We start from the raw sequence: 13,220 nt of genomic DNA, 5'->3' as shown, positions 1-13,220 counted from the left end.
CGACAGCACACAGGTCTTGGTCTTCCCTGGGCAGGGACTGGCCCAGACATGCATTCCATGAATTTTAGGGTCAAATTCAGACTGGGAGACGTATAGGAGATAAAGTTTAGAAATATGCAACACTTTTGGCACCAGCAGTCAGGAAATCAAAAAACTCATTTCATTAGGTAAATCTGCAGTCAGGGACCTTTCCAGAGTACTGAGAAGAAACTGTGTTAGTCTAGAGACAAAGATGCGCCTATTCTAGGCCATGGTCTTCACAGTTGCTTGCTATGATTAGAGAGCTGGATAATGACTAAGGAGGATAAAAGAAGAATTGACGCCTTTGAGTTGTGGTGCTGGAAAAGAGAGTCTTGGACATTCCATGGACTGCCGAGAAAGCAACTTGGAGAGGGTAAAACCAAGTTTCTCCTTGGAGGCTAAGATTTTTAAGCTCCTTTTCACATACTTTGGGCATGTGGCCAGGAGAGACCAATCCTTGGAGAAAGACATCTTGCTGAGAAGGGTGGAGGAAAGGAAGACCCTGGATGAGATTAGTAATTAGGGCAATGGGGGTAAGTGTGTTGGAGTCAGACTGGCTCAGGACAGGGCAGGATTCAGAGCTATTGTGCATAGGGTCGCTATGAGTCACAGGCGACTTGACGGTACATAACAACATTCATCGTCACTGCCCCTTCCTTTGAACCCAAACTTTCCAGAAGAGTTACACAATTTTCCATCTTTCCTGTGCCCTCTGCATTCCTGAGCCACTCCTGCCTTCCAAACTGGAACACCCTGTCACCCTCACCTAGATGATGCAGAAGTCTGTATCGTCTAGGAAACAAGCTCCCAAAACATCAGGCTAGTCACTGGTTGTCAGTGGTTTTTAGTCACCGTGACCTCATACATGTGGTGGAACGTAAAGCTGCCTGGAAGTATGGCATCTTTGATAATTTGTTGGTAAAATCAGAGCCCACTGTTTCTGCTACTGTATATTTTGAGTGCCTTGCAGCCTACGGGGCTTATCTTCCAGAACAATATAGAACAATATTACTCAGGGCATTTACAATATCAGTAATCACTTCCTTTCTGGGGTCAGGCCAGGGTAAACTTGAGGTTTTTCTCTCCTTGGTGACTGAACTAGGAAAAGATTCCTGAACTCGTAACACTTACATTAGAGCAAATGAGTGGAGACTTGATCTGTGAACTTGGAGAGGTCTTCACTCCCTTGCCTTTGCTCCTGGGTAGATGACACCCCTCTCCTGACCCCACTAGAGCCACTGTCTCCCTTGCCTGGCCCCAATTCACTTTTCTCAGACCCACACTTGATGCAAACAAGAGCCTGTTTGAAGCAAAAATCCTTGAGCAATTACCTGTAGAAGGCGGATGGAGAGTGCTGAGAACAGAAAGAGGAAATTATTTATTTGTTCTCTGTGCTTTGAGTTGGTTTTTAAATTGTCCCTCTGTAGATACAGGCATCGCTCCAGCAGCTCAGCCCCAGATCATGGTGCTAATCTGCATCCGCTGGATCAAAATAGCCTCCAAACCAGATGGAGACCCAGATCACAGCCAGAAAAGGCAGAACCGGTTCTGAGTGCTCAAAGTGGGGATTTAAGCAGTCACGTGGGACCCTCATGGGGTTTTCTAGGGTGGGGTGGGAGTGGGAGAGGATGGGGGATTAGGAAGAAGGAAGGTGGAGGGAAGTGGAAGTTAAAGAAATAAGGAAGGGAGGGTACGCTCCAGCAGCTTCTCTGTAACTTCTTCAAAGCCTCAAATGAGAACAATTTTCCAGCGGCCAAGGTGTTTAGTATTTAAAAATAGCTAGAACACTATATAGACAGGAACTGCAAGCAATTCAATATGAATTCTAAAGAGGCCATAGAAAGAGGTTTATAATTGTTGATGTCAATGGATCTTGGCTGAAAGTCGAGAATACGAAAAAGATGTTTATTTGCATACTGACTACTGTGTGGATGATAGTAAATTATGGATAACATTGAGAAGAATGAGAATCCCAGAACCCTTACTTGTGCTCATTTAGAACCTGCAATAAACCAAGACGCAGCCGTTAGAACAGAACAAGGAGATACTGCATATTTTAAAATCAGGAAAGTTGTATGTTAGGGTTGTATCCTTCCATCATATCTATTTCACTTATATATTGTGCAAATAATCTGGGAAGTTGGTCTAAATGAAGAAGAACACGTCATTAGGATCGAAGGAAGGCTTCTAAAGGCTCCTATCATACCTGTGATATGCAGAGGATACAACTGCATGCTGAAAGTGAAGAAAGCTTGAATTTACTGAATAAGATCAAAGACTACAGTTTACAGGATTAATTACACCCCAGCATAATAAAGGGGGAACTCCTCCACAGCTGGACCAATAAACAGTATTATGATAAATGGAGAAGAGTAAAGCTGTCAACATTTCATTTTACTTAAACCCACAATCAACATCCATGGTAGTAGCAGTCAAGAAATCAAAAGACACATTGCATTGAGCAAATCTACTGTCAGGGACTTTTTTAAAGTGCTAAAGAGCGAGGATGTCAGCTTAAAGGCTAAAGCGACCTGATCTAAGCTACAATATTTTCAGTTGATAGGAACGGACGTTTTGAAATTGTGTTTTTGGTGAAGAAAATGAAATATGCCATGGAGTACCAAAAGAACAAATAAACCTAACTGGGGGGAAAGTGTAGCCAAAGCTCTCCTTAAAATCAACAATGGTGAAATTGTCTCACATACTTTTGGCATGTTTTCAGGATCCAGTCCTTGGAAGAGCACAATATGTTTAGAAAGGTCAGTGAAAGAGAGGAAATCCCTTAAAGAGACAGATTGGCTCAGGGACAGTAACAATGGACTTAGAGACAGCAGAGAGTGTGATAATGGGGCCGGAATGAGGAAGGTTCCAGTCTGTTGTACAGAGTCAGTAAGAGTTAGAGTTGGCCTGATGGCACCGAAGAACAACATCAGCAAGCACTTGCCTTTGAGTAAAGCATGTTATATCTCCAACATTTTGGTGAGTCTCATATAATTTATTGAAAACCTTAAAAGCAAAAACTAAAATTTCCTGAGGAAGAATAAATTCTGCCATAACACTGTAACACAGATATCCGGCTGAAGTTTCCAACCCACCATCTGGCACAAAGATTTTTAGACTTGCTAGCTCTCCCAACCCAGAGGCAATTCTTTAAATTAGGGATAGATAGAAAGATAGAAGAAAGATAGATGATAGATAGATAGATAGATAGATAGATAGATAGATAGATAGATAGATAGATAGATTAAACAGTTCCTCCTTGGACCTTTATCTGGAAAGAAGTACAGCCAGAATATCCTTGGAGACAAATATCATTTGTGAGACTTTGTCTTACATACTTTTGTACACGGTATGAAGAACAACCAGTCCCTGGAGAAGGTGATATGCTTGGTAAAGTAGAGAACCCCTGAAACAGAGGAAGATCATTTTCTAAAAGTGAGAACAATCAGTGACTGTAACAGTGGGCTCAGGCATTGCACTGGTTGTGAACTTGGTGTAGGATACAGGGCAATGTGTTGTTCAGATGCTTGTGGATCACTCTGAGTTGGAACCAACTCAGTGGCACCCAGCAACAACATATCTGTATCTACCTATCAGTCTACCACTGTCTTATCTTGGCTTTACTTCCCTGGAGAATTCTGGCTAGTACAGAACTGAATACACGCTTTCCCTTTATTCTACCTTTGGGAAGGATATTTGAATAAAGATGGTAGAACTTTGACTCTTGACCTGGTGTGTGACCCCCTTATGGGTCCCCTTGCAGTCTTGACACTTCCATCTCTTCTCTGGACCTGCTTGTTCAGTCCTGGGAGGTCTGGTTTTGAGGTGGCAAGCAGATGTCCACATGCAGAGTCCTCTGAGCTGAGGGAAGGGCCAGGTTTGCTTTGCTCATTGTTGTATCTCCAGACTCAAGCACAGAGCCTAGCATATAGTAAGTGCTCACTAAATATCTGCTAACTAGAAGGTTGAACAGGTGATTCCATCAGACCCTGTGGCCAGGAGAGAATCTGACTGCAGCCAGCAATGGAGCTTTGAACATGGGAAGGGCCTCTTCTTTGGTGTTTTAGGAGTTTTGCAAAATGCTTCCAGCCAATAGCTTCTCCAGCCCCAGTCTTAGGCCCATCCAAGCCCCTTTATTAAAAGTCTTTCCTTTTCCTACATGGTTTTGTATTTAATAGGAATTGGAGAAAAAGATAAAAAGCAAATAGGATGTGAAATCAGGTACAGAGAACAAGCGAATGCTTAGGGACCAAGACATCAGCGGTGTCCTCCCTTCTGGCCACCCAGCTAAGCTGTGCCCTCTCCATCACCACTACCACCAGCTCATGTCACTCCTTTTGGGGTGGATCTGTTGGCCTGAGGACACAGGGCCAAGCCTCATTCCAGGTATTATCTGCTTTAGGGCCCCAGCCCCCAACCCCCAGACAAAGGGAAGAGAATTTGGAAGAAAGAACAAGTCCCAACCAGACAGCATTACTTTTCTACTTTATGCTTCAGGGTCTATACTCGTCAGAATTTCTCCAATGAATGAGTTCTTTTGAAAATAAGAACAAAAAGTTAGAACAATGTTTTAACTGATACAGCCCCACCTCTAGCAAATGTGAGCTCTTAATTGGGAATTATCCTGATAGGCTAACACCTGGAACACAGCATAGAAATTACCTGTGTGGCCTCCACCTTCTCTACTGGCCTGGGAGCTCCTCGAGGGAAGGGATGGGATTGTAGGAAGCTCTCTGTGTTGTATGCTCAGCTCACAGTCTGGCAGAAATTTGGTGGGAGGGCAGCAAGAAAACAGTAGAGAGAAGGTGGTGGGAGCTGAATGCTGGGCCCTGACAGGTTTCCTGTGGCCTAGACAAGGGGTCCTGAAGCCCCGAGCTCTGAGGCTGCTGTTTTCTGCCCCTCCCCTCCAAATCCTGGAAAGCCAAGTGCCTCACTCTGGTGAGACCATGCAGCAGGCTGACCGCACAGCCCTGGCCTGGCCTCTGTCACGTATTTATCCCCCTGCCAGTCCCCTGGGACAGCTGCGACTTAATGAACTGCTGAGTTGTGGGGCCTGCCTTGGATGTCAGCAGTTGAGTGGAGGAAATCGATAGCAGTAATGGAGAAAATCTAGGCTGTGATGTGGAGATTTGGGATAGGCCTTCCCACCACGTGACTGCCTACCTGCCAGGGACTGGAGCGCTGGGGAAGAGGGCACTGCAAGAGTGTCTCCTGATATATGATTAGGCATTATTTGCATGACAATAGTCCAGAATAAAAGGTGCATAGCAAGGTGGACTGGGGTGGGGGTGGGTGGGAGGAAATTGTGCAACAATAAATGAATTTTTTAAAGAGAAGAGTGAGCTGGAAAGGATGAATAGGGAGAAAAACGTACAACAATGAATGAACGGAAATTCAAGTTTTCTGTGAATTTTGTTAAAATCACAATTTTTTTTTATTTAATAAAAGAGCATCTCCTGGGCCTGAGCCCTCCCAGGAACTAGGAGGACAGTCATGTGCGTCTCAGGCCAGGATTGGGCTACGTGAGAAATGTAACAAGGTACAGAAATGGTCGACTTGAGAACTGAGCTGGTTCAGGGAGCACCAGGTAGGGTGTGCCTGGGAAAGAGGAGATGAGAAGGAAGCAAGGGGGAGGGGAGGCTGGTTGGTAGTGAGGAGAGGAGGCAGAGCGCGGGGACTGAGTGAAGCAGCAGGATGTGTGCGAGTGGTGAGCAGAATGAGGCTGCCGTAGCTGAGCCTGTGCCACACCATCCCACTGAATCGAGCAAGCAACAAGGCCAGGAGGCCAGCCTGAAGCCGGATGAGGCCTTAGAAACTGATGGAATCACAGTAGGAGGCGTGATGGGGCCAAATGGAGGCTCTCAGTTTCGCTGATGTGTTCCTTCACTGTCAGGCCCACGGGCAGGACCAGGGTCTCGCTCACTCACTGCGTCAGCCTCAACTGACTGGTGTAGCAGGAGCTGTGTTTTCATCTCCCAGAAACAGTGTCTCCCCTTCCCTTCACCTTGCTCAGCACAGATGACTGGACTGCAAATGTTTCCACTTGACACCCCAGAAGTTGAGCCCGTCTCCTCTCTACTTGCACGTCCCACTGCCCCACCATCAGGCCCAGCCGTTGCTGTTCCTAGCACAAAGCCCAGACTCCTCCAGGCTGGTCTGGGGTCACTGATCCACTCTCACAGGGTTTCCTGGTCCCCAGGATTAGACTTAAAGAACCTGACCTGATGGCTCGATGAAGGGCAGAGCTCTGCACCATTCAGGTCTGCACTGACCTGTATGTAGCATGATGTCTGGCAATCACTTCATCTCCTGGACCCTAGTGCTCCTCACCTGTGGAAACAGCGAGGTGGCGAAGGACCAGGTAATGTTTTGATCTGTGTGCAGAGGGTCCCTGAGGTCAGAGTAGATTCGACAATGCCTAACAACAACAATTACAACATAAAGTACAGGCAGTAAATTTGCCCTGTCCAATCCATAGAGCTCACCGTCTTTCCTCAGCCATTTCCAACACATAGCTGACTTTGCAGTAGGTTTCCCAAGGCTATAAATTATAACAGAAAAAGACTGTCCATTTTCCCCCCAAGGAGCCGCTTGTGGATTCAAAGCTTCAGAGAAGGGTTTGAAGGTTCACGTTAGTGGCGCAAGGCTGTGGCCTGTGCGACCAGAGCTCCCTCAGGACTCACCAGGACGTTCAAAGCGGAAAACAGATACGAAAAATACTGCAGAAGGTGCCAGAAGTATGTGAACTTTTCATTTCCCAGGTGTATCCTTTGTGAGAGTCTGCTGTCGGAGACTTCTCCAAAGTACCAAAGAGCAACAATGTCAGTCTGGAGACTAAGATGCACCTGATACAGGCCATGGTTTTTGCAATTTCTTGCTATGCATCAGAAAGCTGGATAATGACTAGGGATGATAGAAGGAGAATTGATGCCTTTGAGCTGTGATGCTGGAGAAGAGTATTGAATATACCATGGACTGCTAGAACAAACAGATTCAACCTGAAGTGAAACCAGACTGCTCCTTGGAGGCAAGGATTCTGAGGCTTCATCTGATGTACTTTGGACATGTTGCAAGGAAAAACCAGTCCTTGTAGAGGAACGTTATGCTTGGGAGGGTGGAGGGACAGCTCAGGAGAGGAAGACCCTTGATGAGATGGATTGATTCAGTGACTGGGCTAAGGGGGGTAGGTGTGTCAGAGACATTAAGATTGGCACAGGATAGAGCAGGGGTTAGGGCTGTTGTACTTAGGGTTGCTATGATTCACAATCAAGTCGACAGCACATAACAACAACAGCAACAATATCCTTTGTGAGGGGATTCTTTTATCACTACCCAAGAGCCCCTTCCCTGAGTTCCAGAATCTCCTGATGCTCTGTAAAAGACCACATCTGACACCGGAGAGCATTTCCGAGTCAAGACGAAGTGAAAGCCCTGGAGGAGAAATCACCAGCATTCCAAGGAATGTGCTCTCTGTCCCTTTCTAGCCGTGAGGGTACTCCAAGCCCCACCTTGGAAAACCAAATGGTGGAGTCCTGGATTCACCAGGTCTAGAAACCTAGTGGGTTAAGAATTGTGCTCTCAACCCAACCAAAGGTACTCCGTTCGAGTCTATCAGTTTCCCTACAGGAGAAAGATGGGCATTCTCCTCCTGTGCCATTTACAGCCTCTGAAAGCCCACTGGAGGATCAGCTGTGAGTCAATGCCAACTGGAAGCCAATAAAGTTTCAGCTGGAAGTTCGGTTGGAGGTGGTGCCATGGGTGACATGGGGTGTGCTGTAAAGACTGTGGAGTATTGGTGATGCATTCTGTATCCCTGCCCTTGTTTGGGACAAAGAGGAATGAGGTTGAGAGGAAGCAGAGTCTGGCCCCTGCTCTCATCAATGAACAGGGCCCCTCTGATCCTCCTAGACCCTTGGACCACAGGGAATGGTTCCCTTCTAGTCTACAGCTATCTCTAATCTGGGCCACAATCCCTGGCAAAAACACCTGGGTAGAGCCCAACAGGTGTGTCCCAGGCACGACCAGCTCTCATACCCGCGAAAGGCAGGTAAGAGCATCCTGATACCACCTGGACAGCCTGCGTGTACAAATGGTCTTCCTTTGTTTCCCAGTCTCTTGTCTACAGCAGACCCCTTGTAAAAAAATAAAACAAAACAGATACTGTGGCTTTATGGGAAAGAGGGAAGAGTGATGTCCCCAGGACTGCCACCAGAGAGCTCTTCCCAGAGGGCACAGGGCAGAGGTCCGATACCAGAAAGGATGCCAGCAGGTGTTCATGCCAATACTGTCTTAGTGATGGAAGGCAAGTCCTGGCAGGGCTTATTTGCTCAGCAGCCTAAAACAACAGTCCCAGTCTCCTCCTCAGCTTGGACCCATGAGAGAGCTGCTGTGGGTTCCCAACCAGCCTCTCACTCCTTGTCAGAACCTGGGGCCCAGGGGCAAGCAGCTCCATACAGCACATTGCCATCAGCTGTCCTCCCATGGCCTCCACCTCTGGCAGTCTTGACCTTCACCTCTGTGCTCCTGGGACCCTGGACCATGACTTCATTCAAGGAATCTGCTTTCTAGACTTTCGAAGACATTTGGAAGTTGACTCCTATTGTTTAGCCACCAGAATCAAGATGGTCCCATGGCAAGTATGGGAAGGTCAATCCTGGAATCATAATTATCCAAAAAGAAAGATCTTTAGAGTCATTAATCCTACACCCCTCCATTACTACAGGGGGAATTGCCCAAGAACACACAGCTGGCAGGGAAGTGCCAAACCCAGAATGGAGCTGAGCAGCCTCCAGTCTCCTTCCCAGCAATCTCTAGCAAGGGCCTCTTGCTACTGACCCCTCAGAGTCCTGTGATGACATCTGCAAAGGGTTTGAGGGCTAAGATTTAAGGTTTGAGGACTCCATGCAATACTTCCAGGAAAGCTGACTCACAGAGGAGACCCTTCTGTGAACTGGTGACAGAGACAAGGAGCCAGCTGCTATGTCCTTGCCCTGGGCTGCTCAAGTCATAATCCATCATGAGTTCAAGTCGTGAGTTGTGATGTGGCACAACTGGGGATACTGGCCTGGGCTCAGAAGACTTAATCTTGTACTCAGATGTGCATGACCTTAGGCTAATTATGGACTCTCTCTCAATGGCTATGTTATTTTTATGGCCTAGGTTCCTTGTAAAAATAAATGTAGGCCCATACATATTTAACAAAGGGTGTGGCTCATTCGCTTTGCTTTCCCCCTCTGCCTGTGTGGACTTCAGAACTGTCAAAGAAAGAGGTGAACCAAAAGAGAATTGATGCCTTTGAGTTGTGGTGCTGGAGAAGAGTATTGAATATACCATGGACTTCAGGAGAACAAACAGGTTTGTCCTGGAGAGGGTGAAACAGGCTGCCCCTTGGAAGCAAATATTCTGAAGCTCCATCTGGCATAGTTTGGGCATGTTACAAGGATGGGCCAGTCCTTAGAAAGGGACATCATACTTGGGAGGGTTGAGGGACAGTGCAAGAGAGAAAGACCCTCAATGAGGTGGATTGATTCATTTACTAGGTTAATGAGGGTAGATGTGTCAGAGACAATAAGGTTGGCACAGGTTACAAGCAGGTTTCAGGACTATTGTATAGAGTTGTTATGAGTTGCAAGCGACTCTGCAGCACGTAACAACATCAACATTGTGTCTATGATCACCATCTCCGCCCACAGATTTTCAAGTGGCCCCTTGTGGCTAGAGTGTTCCTTCCTTAGAGACAAAGCTGGTGAAGCTTCCTCTCACATACTCTGGGCATGTTGTCAGGAGGGACCTGTCTTTGGTAAAAGACATCATGCTGGGAAAGACGGAGAGTCAGAGAAAGACAGGAAGACCCTCAACAAGATGGATTGAAGGTAACTACAACAACGGGCTCAAGATGTCAGAGATCAGGACGACGGTACAGAATAGGGCTAGGTTCAGATCTGTTCACAGAGTTGCTGTGAGTGGCAGTTGACTTGATGACAACTTATGACAGTGACATGGAGTTAGCACGTACATCCTGCATCACACCCCATCACACAAAGACATACCGGGCCCACTGCATTTTGTCACGAAATAGCACTTCAACCCCGTGTGGCATGTGAACGTATTTTTCATAGGCTTTCTGGAGCAATTCTGATTTATGGACCAGGCAGAGCGTAGGAAGTTAATGCAGCTCCTTGTGAAAACTGGAAGAAGTCAGTGTAGCAAGAAAGAAGAGAGCTGTTGTTTGCTTATTTCCTACCAGACAAGCCAGAGCAGGCTGCTTCTGCGCCCCCGCCTGCCCCCCAATGCACACTGCCCTGTGAATGGCACCTGGTGGTTGGCTGGGGAGCTGACACATCTCTGTGCCTGCAGGTGACAGGCGGAGAGGACAGTCAGAGCTTTGTTGAGAGCTTCTCTGCTGGATTCTCTGCACCTAGAAAAGGGAAGGCCCCTTAGACCCCTACTGAGACTGCTCCCCTCTCTGACTGGTCTCCTTCTTGGGCAGGGGCCAACCCCAGAGTGGATCCCCAGTGCATTCTAGCAGCCTGCCTGGGTGCCGCCACTTTTCACTTGACAATGGAGAAGGATATCTCTCTGTTTCCCAGAGCAGATGAGTTTTCGAAGGCACTATCTGACTGCGATATAAATCCATTGAGAAAGCCCTGGAGGGAGCCCCTGCAAAGCCCTAAATTGGACACTAAAAACAGATAAAAGCCGATGGTTTAAAGGCTTTGTGTGAGCTCCATTTGGGGGAAGGAATGAAAATAGGGATTTAGTTTGTCCTCACCCATCAACACACTTTGGGGAGCTGTGGCTTGAGATTTTTAAACCCTTTGTGTCTTTGTTGTACAGATCTGAGTGGCCAATGGGCTGTTGCTGGAGTGGAGGACCTCAGGCCAAAACAGTCCCAAAGTGGGGGCTCTGCTCCCTGGAGTTTCCACCACCCTCCCATAACCCTGTTCTGATGACCACGTGCACTGCTCAGTACTGAACAGCGAGTGAATAAGTCCTTCCTGGCCCTGCCCCAATGCACCAGCTGCCCCACACATTACACAGGCTCAGGTTAGCAGCATGTCCTTAAGGAGAGCAGCTCAGTTCCCACCTGGACGTGCTACAGTCCAGGACCCAGGATGTGCACCAACAGGACGTGGCTGTCTGCCTGGACGTCGTCTTCTCTTCTGTCTCTGTCTTTCTTGGCCACTGTCATGCAAATAGAATACTTGGGGTTTGGCAAAGTACAAAAGCAAATATGAGAATTCCATGAGGGCCCTTGACCCAAAATAGCTTGTAGGGTGTGCATGACCAGGGGCACGTGCCTCTCTGTAGTCCTTTTTGGATAAATAGTGAAATTGTGTCTCCCTCAATGAAAAGGATAAGCCATCTATTTCTCAAAATATTTTCAAGGTAGAGAAATAGGATGTCACTACTTTTATTCCAGTTCAGTGGCTTTTTACCCTAGAATTAACTCAGAAACTTCTAAATGTCCCAGTGGCCAGGGCATATACCAAACCAATTAAACAAAAACCTCAGGGGTGCTCTTCAACAAAAGTTGCTGGGACAACTGTACCTCCAGGTAAAAAAGAATCCAGTTTGATCCCTACCCTCAAGCCCTACAAAAAGTTATTCAAAGTGCATCACTGGCCTAAATATAAGTGCCAAGGCTATAGTACCCTTAGAGAAAACAAACATAAACGTACATTTGAATGATCTGGGATTTAACTGGGGCCCTGGTGATATAGTGGTTAAAACATATGGCCACTAACCTCCAGGTCCATGGTTTAAATCAACCAGCTGTTCAGTTCAAGAAAGATGAAGCAGTCTGTTCCATAAAGATTTATAGCCTCAGAAACCCAATGGGGCAGTTTTAGTCAGTCTATCACAATCAACTCTATGGCAGTGATTTTGAATTTAACAATAATTTCTTAGGTATGACATAAAAAGCTCAAGCAACAGTAACAATAACAAATAAGTTGAACTTCATCAAACATAAAAACCTTTGTGTATCAAAGGGCATTATTAGGAATGTAGGGGGGAAACCAGCAACCTGCAGAATAGGAAAAAATATTTGCAGATAATATACTTGACAGAAGTTTATTATCCAAAATAAAGAACCCTTAAAACTCAACAGCCAAAAGATAAATAAGCCAATTTAAATGAGCAAAGAATTTGAACAGGTATTTCTCCGAAAAGCTATATAATCACCACGTGAAAAGATGAGCAACATAACCAGGGAAGCGCAGATCAAAGCCATGAGTTACCCCTTCACATCTACTGGGACAGCTCTTACTAAAAATCAATAAAGAAGGAAAACAACAAGCACTGACAAGGATGTGGAGAAATTGGAACATTGCTGATGGGAACACAGAATGGCACAGCCATATGGAAGCAATTTGGTAGCTTTTAATAAAGTTATGATCTAGAAATTCCACTCTTGTGCAACACATACACATCAAAAGAGGGGAAGACCCTCAGTGAGATGGATCAACACAATGATTATAACACGGGCTTGAGCATGGCCGAGGTTGTGCAGGACAGGGCAAGGTTCAGATCTATTGTTCCTTGAGCTGTAGTGCACTGGACAGCTCCTAACAACTCTACAACAATGTGCATATCCCCAAAGGACATTAAATCAGCAACTCAGACACTTGCCCCTCAGTATTTATTACAGCGTTCTTCACAGAAGGCAAACATAAAAACAACACAAGTGTTCAAGAGAGGAATAGATAAGCAGAACACATGTGGTATATGCACACAATGGAATAGTACTCAGCCATAAAAAAGAAGAAAGTTTTTAAATTTTTTATTTTAATGGAATCTAAGCATCAGCATCTTAGAAAGCTCCCTCAGGTGATCCCAATGCATAGCCACGGTTGAGAAGTAGTTTTAGTTTAAGAGGTTTGCTGAGGATCATGTGGAGGCTTTGGGGAACAATACCCAGAGGTCAAACTTAAGAGCGGAGGATCCAGCGTTCCTACACCCCATGGCAACTGGATTAGCTGACCCAGAATAAAGGGCATAATTAACTAGGGAGCTCTGGTGGCCTAGTGGTAAGGATCTGTGCTTCCAACCTGAGGCACACAGTTCGAATTCACCATTTGCTGTACAAGAGAAAGATGAGAAATCTCATCCCCATGAGATTTACTGCCTCTGAAAACCCACTGGAGCGGTCAGCTCTAGTAGGGTTCCAACTCAAAGGTACATAACAACAATTGATT

The sequence above is a fragment of the Elephantulus edwardii genome, unplaced genomic scaffold, assembly GCF_000299155.1.
Source record: "Elephantulus edwardii isolate Elephantulus edwardi_28Jun2011 unplaced genomic scaffold, EleEdw1.0 scaffold00171, whole genome shotgun sequence".
Taxonomy (NCBI): domain Eukaryota; kingdom Metazoa; phylum Chordata; class Mammalia; order Macroscelidea; family Macroscelididae; genus Elephantulus; species Elephantulus edwardii.
The sequence above is the reverse complement of the archived record's forward strand: the minus strand, read 5'-3'. Positions refer to the sequence as shown.